At 39.0% G+C, this 10,000-nt stretch overlaps 2 non-coding genes across 2 annotated transcripts; both read right to left on the bottom strand.

Moving 5' to 3' along the window:
* Positions 1-7,110: 7,110 nt before the first annotated feature.
* Trnag-gcc lies at positions 7,111-7,181 on the bottom strand. The gene has a single exon. It is a non-coding gene; the product is annotated as a tRNA-Gly (tRNA).
* A 2,166-nt stretch (positions 7,182-9,347) lies between these two features.
* Positions 9,348-9,418, bottom strand: Trnag-gcc. The gene has a single exon. It is a non-coding gene; the product is annotated as a tRNA-Gly (tRNA).
* Positions 9,419-10,000: the final 582 nt, after the last annotated feature.

Here is a 10,000-nt window from a genome sequence, read left to right as displayed (position 1 = left end):
ACACACACACACACACACACACACACACACACACACACACACACACACACACACACACACACACACACACACACACACACACACACACACACACACACACACACACACACACACACACACACACACACACACACACACACACACACACACACACACACACACACACACACACACACACACACACACACACACACACACACACACACACACACACACACACACACACACACACACACACACACACACACACACACACACACACACACACACACACACACACACACACACACACACACACACACACACACACACACACACACACACACACACACACACACACACACACACACACACACACACACACACACACACACACACACACACACACACACACACACACACACACACACACACACACACACACACACACACACACACACACACACACACACACACACACACACACACACACACACACACACACACACACACACACACACACACACACACACACACACACACACACACACACACACACACACACACACACACACACACACACACACACACACACACACACACACACACACACACACACACACACACACACACACACACACACACACACACACACACACACACACACACACACACACACACACACACACACACACACACACACACACACACACACACACACACACACACACACACACACACACACACACACACACACACACACACACACACACACACACACACACACACACACACACACACACACACACACACACACACACACACACACACACACACACACACACACACACACACACACACACACACACACACACACACACACACACACACACACACACACACACACACACACACACACACACACACACACACACACACACACACACACACACACACACACACACACACACACACACACACACACACACACACACACACACACACACACACATGTTGATAATAGTCTATCTGCAAAAACAAATAGGCTTAAAATGTTTATTCCTCCTTACCTTGAGCACCACTTTAAATCACGTATTTATGATTGGTATACCGACTACACAGTAACGATAGTTGATAAATTCTCCATGGACATGATGAAAGTGGTCACTGATTACTACAACACCTGGGTCTGTCCAAAGAAAACCTTAAAGAGCAACAATTCACAACGCCTAAAACAACTTAAGTGGGTCAGTAACCCTACACTATTAAGGGAACAAAAGCGAGTTTAGGAGCTTTTTGATATCTACAAGCAGGACAATACACGTGGCAACCTTATTCAGTTTCTTAAGGCTAGCAAAAATCTACGGGAATTAAAAATTCATTTCAGAAAAGAACTGAGCAATGCCCTTCTGAAAGGTAAGGCAACCGCCCCTGGCGAGGACGGCATTACTTACAGCGTCCTTCGCCACATTGCTCAGGTACCAGGCAACCCACTTTTACATCTGTATAGACTCAGCCTATCACAAGGAATCCTCCCAAGCTCCTGGACTAAAAGCTTAATCATTCCTATACCCAAACCCAATACTGATAAATACAGACCCATTTCCTTGACCTCCTGTCTGTGCAAAGTACTTGAGAGAATAATTCTGAACAGGCTCATGTATCGCATAAATGCTAAGTTATCCCCTAGACTGTATGGATTTCTCCCAGTGCGTAGCAGTCAGCACTGTTTTGCAGGGTACTTAACAAACTCAAACCCAGGCATGCAAACCGTATTTCTTGATCTTAAATCTGCTTTTGATATTGCAAACAGGTAAATTATCCTTGAGCAACTAGCTAGCTTTGGTATTCAGGGAAAACTGTTAACATGGATTCAAATGTATCTGTCGAATCGATCGGCTCAGGTTCTCTTCAGGGACATTAAGAGTACTCATACAAAAGTATTTGAACTCGGCACACCTCAGGGAGGCGTACTTAGTCCCATGCTATTTAACATCCTAATACATAGATTACTGGGCGATATACCACTTGCAGGCAATGACTCCATTATTTGCTATACCGATGACATTTGTATTAAATCCTCATCCGAGGAGAGAATGCAAGAGATCCTAGATATACTTTCTGCAAGGGCTACTGAGTGTGGCTTGATAATTTCATCTGAAAAAACAAAGGCACTTAACCCACAGACAATCCCTTTGCCAAGGTTTCATATAAATGACGTTGAGCTAGATCTCCATCAATACAAATACCTTGGGGTGATTGTTAATGATTCAGAGTTCATTAGAAACCTGAAGAAAAGGCTGTGGTAGCGGCTGAAGCCACTTAAGACACTTGTCGGCAAAGACCATGGTATTAATGTCAATATTGCGAGAATCTTTTACTTGTCATACATAAGGTCGGTCATAGATTACCATGCGTTGCACTTAGTATTGTTCAAGGAATCAGAGTTGACTAGTCTAGAAAGTGTACAAAATGAAGCCATGAGAATCATTCTTGGTGCCCCTAGAACAACAAGGATTGTGAATATGAGAACAGAACTTAATTTGCCTTCTGTTTATGAAAGAATATTATACATAAATACCACATTTAGTGTCAAATCAATTAGAGAACCCCTCCATTGTACAGAGTTCCAAAGACAACTAAAACACAGAATAGAAGAGCTAACTTTGAATAACAACACCGATTCATACTCAAATCCATGGTTACAAGTGACGTGTAAACACTTAGCTCAGCTGAACATACCCATAACTAAGACCCTACATGGACGTTCTGTACCACCGTGGAAAATGTCGGACCTAAGTGTATATTATACGACTGCCCCCCAAAAAGACAGTGTCCCCCCTGCTATACTTAAACAGTATGCACTTGCAAGTATAAATGAACATCTAGACACTCTTTCCAATGCATATGAATGCTACACTGACGGATCCTTGCAGTCTGGGAGCATATAAAAACAATATTTTGCAGCACCAGGATTGTAGGAGGGTTCATGACTGGGCTAGCACTATGCAAACCGAGTTGGCAGGAATACTCATAGCCACCAAATTTCTATTGAACCAAGCCTCAGGGGTCATTTTCTGCGATTCACAGAGTGCTCTCCAGGTTCTGAACACTCTAGACAAAGGTGCGGGAAATAGTGCAAATGACATCAGGATAAACGTGTATCGTGCAAAAGAACGAGGCCATAATATACGTTTTGTGTGGATTCCATGGCATGTTGGAATCCCTAGGCATGATCATGCTGATCGCCTAGCAAAGTCAGCATGTGACAAACAAAGTTTGGACATAGATCTTGGGATACCTCTTTCTAGGATTTTCTACATCATTAAAGCTTCCTTCAGAGAGGACTTGACTGAGTTGATTAATTCTCAACGCCCTGAAAGCTGTAGCATAAAGCACTATGACCGGTTTAGGCAAGATTCCTTCATCTATGTTTATATAAAACAAGAACAAGACAGTGTGATGCTGTGACTGCAAGAATCAGGCTTGGATATAGATTGTATGGGCAGGTCAGTACAGTTTGTAATGTTGAAGAAACTAAGTGTAAACTGTGTAATGAAGAATATAAGCGAACACTTGTACATTATATCTCAGAGTGCCATGTGATACAGCCTTTCAGGCCACCTAGCATGAGGTACGGAGAACTATGTAACTACTTCATATCATCTGATGCCCTAGAAGATAAACTTATGTTGTATCCTAAATTTGGAATGTAATATCACATAACCCAATATAAAATGTATTAATGCTTTCCCACGTCCAAGCTATATGCCGACGTGGCAGATGAGTGGATAAAGGACTGTGCAATTGTTCTTTTCCTTAAACTGATAAAGTACTCATAGCAATGTTATTGGCTAAAATTCAAATGTAACACCACTATGTAATGTTATGAACATGCATTAAATGTACCACAGCTTGCCCACGCCTGTGCAGTTAGCCAGGGTGGTAAATAAAGGACTAGACTAAACTAAACACTTTGAACAGTTCCTACAAAGCATTAATAATAACTCCTCAATGTCTGAGGTCTGGAATAAAATGAATCGACTCTCAGGCAAACGAACTAACACCCCGCAGTTCCATAGTCCTCTTGCACAAGCAGACATGCTCCTTAGTCAATGGGCTGGAGCGTCCAAATTGAGCGCACTTCCCACAAATATTCAGAACCACCTTAATCAGTCTAAAATTGTACGTAAATTTGCCATTGAGATTGGATGTTCTGAGACAGACCCTTCAGACTTTGCTGAGATTACTGAGTGGGAATTGAACAATGCCCTGTTCAAAGGAAAAGCGTCTGCACCAGGTGAAGATGGAATTACCTATAGTGTCCTCCGCCTTATAGCTCAGGTACCCTTTTGCACCTGTGCAGGTTAAGTTTGTCACAAGGTATTCTGCCTGGCCTCTCGACGCGCAGTCTAATCATCCCTATACCGAAACACTGATAAATACCGCCCAATCTCACTAACCTCATGTGTATGCAAAGTTCTAGAAAGGATAATTTTGAACAGACTCAGGTACAGGTTGCAAGGTAAATTATCTCACAGACTGTACGGATTTCTATCGGGACGTAGCATACAACATTGCTTTGCAGAGTACTACTCAAACTCTAATCCAGGGAAGCACACTGTTTTTCTTGACCTTAAGTCAGCTTTTGACATTGCAGAGACATTACCCTAGAAAAATTAGTAAGCTTTGGCATCCGGGGTAAATTATTGAGCTGGATTAGAATGTTTCTTTCGAACAGATCTGCAAGTGTCTTGTTCAGGGGAGTGAGAAGTTCCACCACACAATCTTTTCAACTTGGGACGCCACATGGAGGAGTTCTCAGCCCTATGTTGTCAAATATCCTCATGCACAAGCTGGTGGCAGATATTCGACTTGGGGATGGTGAATCCACTATATGCTATGTTGATGACATATGTGTCAAAGCATCATCACAAGAGAGAATGCAAATAATTCTCAACAAACTCACAACTAGGGCTCATGAGTGTGGATTAGTCATCTCCACTGAGAAAACAATTGCTCTCAATCCATGTATCATACCCCTACCCACTTGTGTCATGAATATAATTATCTCGGGGTGAACATAAATGATGCAGACCTGATCCTTTCCCTGAAAAAGAGACTGGGAGAGACTGAAACCGTTGAAAGTTCTTGTTCGAAGAGAACTTGGCATCAATGTTAAGCTTGCTAGACTGTTTTACTTGGCTTTTATAAGATCAGTTGTAGACTACCGTCCACTGCACTTGTTGCAGTGTAAGGAATCAGAAATAAATAGCTTGGAGGTAGTGCTTGCTGTTCTCGGCGCCCCGAGAACAGCAAGGATAGTAATCATGAGGTCAGAACTTAACCTACCATCCATCTTCGATAGAATAATATTTATTTCCACTATATTTGGGGTCAAAGCTCTGAGGGAACCCTTGTATCTTTCAGACTTCCAAAAACAAATGCAGCATAAAATCACGCAAGCAGACATGACTAATCACAAACACGCACGCCCTCTAATACACAAAATCTCCATTAACATTACAAAGCTCAATATCCCAATAAGTAAAATACCACAAGGTCGATCCATTCCACCATGGAAAAATTCAAAATTGATCGTGCACCTTACGTGTCTACCACAAAAAAAAAAAAAAAAAAAAAAAAAAAAAAAAAAAAAAAAAACAGTGTACATAACTGCGTGTTACAACAAATTGCATTAGCAACAGTAAAGGGACACACAGTCTATGGGCGATGATGTATACGAGTGTTACGTTGACGGATCCGTACAGTCTGGATACAAAGCTGGTTGTGCTTGTACTGTATACAAAAATGGCTTACTACAACATCAAGTTAATATGAGAGTGCAAAATTGGGCCAGTACTACACAAAGGCAGCTGGCAGGTATACTCCTTGCAACGGAACTCTTAATGTCTCGGGGCTCTGGAGTAGTTTTCTGTGACTCTCAGAGTGCTCTTCGGACACTAAATTCTTTCAAAGCAGATGGCGACAAGGAAATTGTGAGTTGCATTAAGTGTAATGTAACTTGTGCAATAGAGCGCAATTTTAACATTTAATTTGTATGGATACCATCTCATGTTGGCATAAGCAAGCACGACCACGTAGACAAATTGGCGAAGGAAGCCTGTAGCAAAGATACTGAGAACATAGATCTTGGGATGCCTCTTGCTAGGGTTGCACATATTGAAAAGTTCTCATAATGAAGAACTGGTAGATCTGACGAACACTCAAAGGCCTGAAAGCTGTACCATAAGGCACTACGATCAGTATAGAGATAGCAAGCCCTCCTATGGGTGGCACCGAAGTCAAACCAGACAATGTGACTTGGTTATTGCCAGAATACGTTTAGGTTACATAATGTATTGGCAACTGCACGGTGCAAGAAGTGCAGATGAATCTAAATGTAGACTGTGGAACAAAGAAAACAAGCGAACGCTTGAGCATTATATCTGGGAATGTCATGTGATACAGCCTTTCAGACCACCTAACATGTGGTATAAATTACTATATGAATATTTGATTTCATCTCATACATTGGAAGATATACTCGTATTATATCCTAAATTTACTATGTAAAACTGCCGTAAACAAAAACACTGTGGCAAAAGCATATCAACGTATTATTTTTGTATGATGTATGACATGTTTCTATATTATCATGTCAATTATAGTTGTCACAGACTACTGTACTGTGTCAGATGTATATAAAACTGTAATCATGATTGCCCACGCTTGAGCAGATACCCAGGGTGGTAAATAAACTTACTTAACTTAACTCATGCGACTTATAATCCGAATGTGATCTGCACGTCCTGGAGATGCCGCCCGTCCTGCCGGTGCTGATGCCAGCGCCTGCACTCCCTCATTTGATTAAAAGCGCGCATAGATTCCTTGGAAGATGAGTTCTGTAAACTGTCATCTGTATCGACAGCAGTTGCAAGACTTGATTTTGCGTGACTTAACATTTTCCAACACTGATTGCACTATTCGACACTATTTGTGTGGCTGCATAACTCTCTCGACAGATAGAATTACGTTCGCTTCACACCGCATGCCTTTTGCCGAGCTTGTCTTTGCATCCTTGCTACAATTACATATAATATTCTTGTTTCTATTAAAGGCACGAAAAGATGCATCGGCCGGGAATCGAACCCGGGCCTCCCGCGTGGCAGGCGAGAATTCTACCACTGAACCACCGATGCTTTCTATTTCTCAGGGGTAAATGGCCTATCAGTAGCTGGGTTGGATGTGGTATGTAGATAGATACCAGCCTAACACAGAAAAGATCTGAGGATTTTTAAAAGCTTGAAAGTCTCAAATATCAAAATTCATTATACATGTGTTATACTGGGCTCAAAAAGGATGAGGTGATATATACATATATACATGTGTATACATATATATATGTATATATGCATATATGTATACATTTGTATATGTATGTGTATGTCTATACATATGTATCTTATATAGAAAAAATACATCTATATAAATATGTATATATTTTGCATACAAATACATATATACATTTGTACAACTGTATACATACATATATAATATACATATATATGTATACATATATTTATACATACACACACATATATATAAATATATATTGATTAGATATATGCATAAGTATACATATATATATCTGCGTTTATACATATAATATATCTATAATACACACACATATACATACATATATATGTACGTATGTTTGTGTGTATATATTATACAAATATGTAATACATGCATACATAAACACACACACACACACACGCGTGTGTGTGTATATATATATATGTGTGTCTATGTATATATGTATACATATATACATAGACTAACACACTTATACATATATTGTGTGTATACACATATCGACATATACAGGGTATATATATATATATATATATATATATATATATATATATATATTATCCCTTGTTACACCTTTCCTGTCTAGACCTCATGGAGGATGCGCATATCAGCCCATCGACTCATTATATCAGATCTCACTCTGAAATAATAGTTTCTGTTAACAGAAAGATATCATGTTAGACCACACTCCTCTGGATAACGTCTCCTCATGGCTGACAGGTGTTTATTACACAAAATAATTATTTTTTGCTCAAAGGTAGGATAATGGCAAAGAATATATATATTTAATTGGTATCAAAATATATACTAAATAATAAGTAAATAAAATATGACGCAGATGATATTTGAGTTAATTAAACTCAACCACATCTCAAATGTAGAAAGGGTATCACTTGCAAATGATCACTCAACACCAATTCTCAAATATATCTATAGTAATACAGCACCGGTTACTCCAACAAAGAACAGTGTCATACCTGGACGTGTGCCCTCGATGGCTGTGAGGCCACTCATATTTCAATTGAAATTTAATGCAACATCCCTTGATAACTTTCCTTTTCTCATTAATTAGCCTCACGCTTCATCCCCAAAGAATATCTTAAATTGTCTCCAAATTCAATACAACCATTATTCAACTCTTAATTTTGAATCAAAGGTAGCAGAGGCACCTCCCTTCCATACCCTTCCGGCCGAACCATCGAGAGAGCGTCGTAAACAAAACGTTCCAAAACTTTTCCTAAACTATCGACATATCACTTCGTATCTTATTTTAACTAAATGACAGCCTCTTCTTGATGATAATTATGTCACACAGATATGACATAACAGATGGCGAGCTTAGGGTGTAATGTAGACAACCAATAAGTCTTGGCTCCTCTATTGTAGAGTAATGATGGAGTGCGGCTGCGCCGAGAAGCGAGGTGTTGCTCCTTGGCTCCCCGCAGGGAGTCTGCCTGTCATCTCCGACAGAGGTCGAAGGATCGCTATAAATCACGTATTTAGCATGGGTCAACCGGTAATTAAAATTAAGTGTTACAGAAATGCCTAGCCCTTGCGGAAAGGAATAGACAACACAATACTGGAATTTCTTGTGTGGGAAGAAGAGAATAATAATCAGGGAAAGCAATGATCATGCGTATATGCATATGCATATGGTTGGGTGAAAATATCTAAGATTATATAAAATATGTTGAATGTAATAATATGATATAGAGATAGCGGGGTTACAATATGTATATATATGTATATATATTGTGTGTTCATATACATATGTTTGTATATATATACATATATATACATATGTATATATACATATATATGTATATATACATACACACATATATACACACATATATTGTGTTGACTTGTGTATAGAGTGGAGAGGATACAGCCTCCAGGCCCCCTATCTTGAGGCGCAGTCCACACTACAGACTTGCATCTTTGCTACAATTACATACAATATACTTGTTTCTATTAAGGGCACGAAAAGATGCATCGGCCGGGAATCGAACCCGGGCCTCCCGCGTGGCAGGCGAGAATTCTACCACTGAACCACCGATGCTTGTTATGAAATGAGATAAATGGACTATCAGAATTTGGGTTGGGTATGGTATGTAGATAGGTATCGGCCTAACACAGAGAAGTTCTGAGGATTTTAAAAAGTTAGAAAGTATCAAATATCAAAATTAATTGCGCCCGAAGACCAAAAGTTTATACAAATGTGTTATAATGTGCTCAAAACGGATGAGGTGATATATATGCATATAGTATATATTATATAATATTTATTACATATTACATGTATACACATATTACATTACATTACATTTATTACATATGTGTATACATACATATATATGTATTTATATGTATATATGTGTAGATGTATACATTTATATGTGTGTGCAACTATTCATTTATATATCTATACATATGCATATTATACAAAAAGAACATATATCTATATATACATACAGAAATGTATATTATACAAAAAAGGACATAAATCTATATATACATACACATATGTATATATATAAAAATATATATGTGCGTCTGCTTATATATACACATACGTATAAAACATATATAGTTATACATATGTATATATTTGCATATATTTACATATACATATACACAACTA

This window comes from Penaeus chinensis, chromosome 38 (assembly GCF_019202785.1).
Source record: "Penaeus chinensis breed Huanghai No. 1 chromosome 38, ASM1920278v2, whole genome shotgun sequence".
Classification (NCBI taxonomy): domain Eukaryota; kingdom Metazoa; phylum Arthropoda; class Malacostraca; order Decapoda; family Penaeidae; genus Penaeus; species Penaeus chinensis.
Note: the sequence above shows the minus strand (reverse complement) of the source record. Positions and strands in the feature narration are given on the sequence as shown.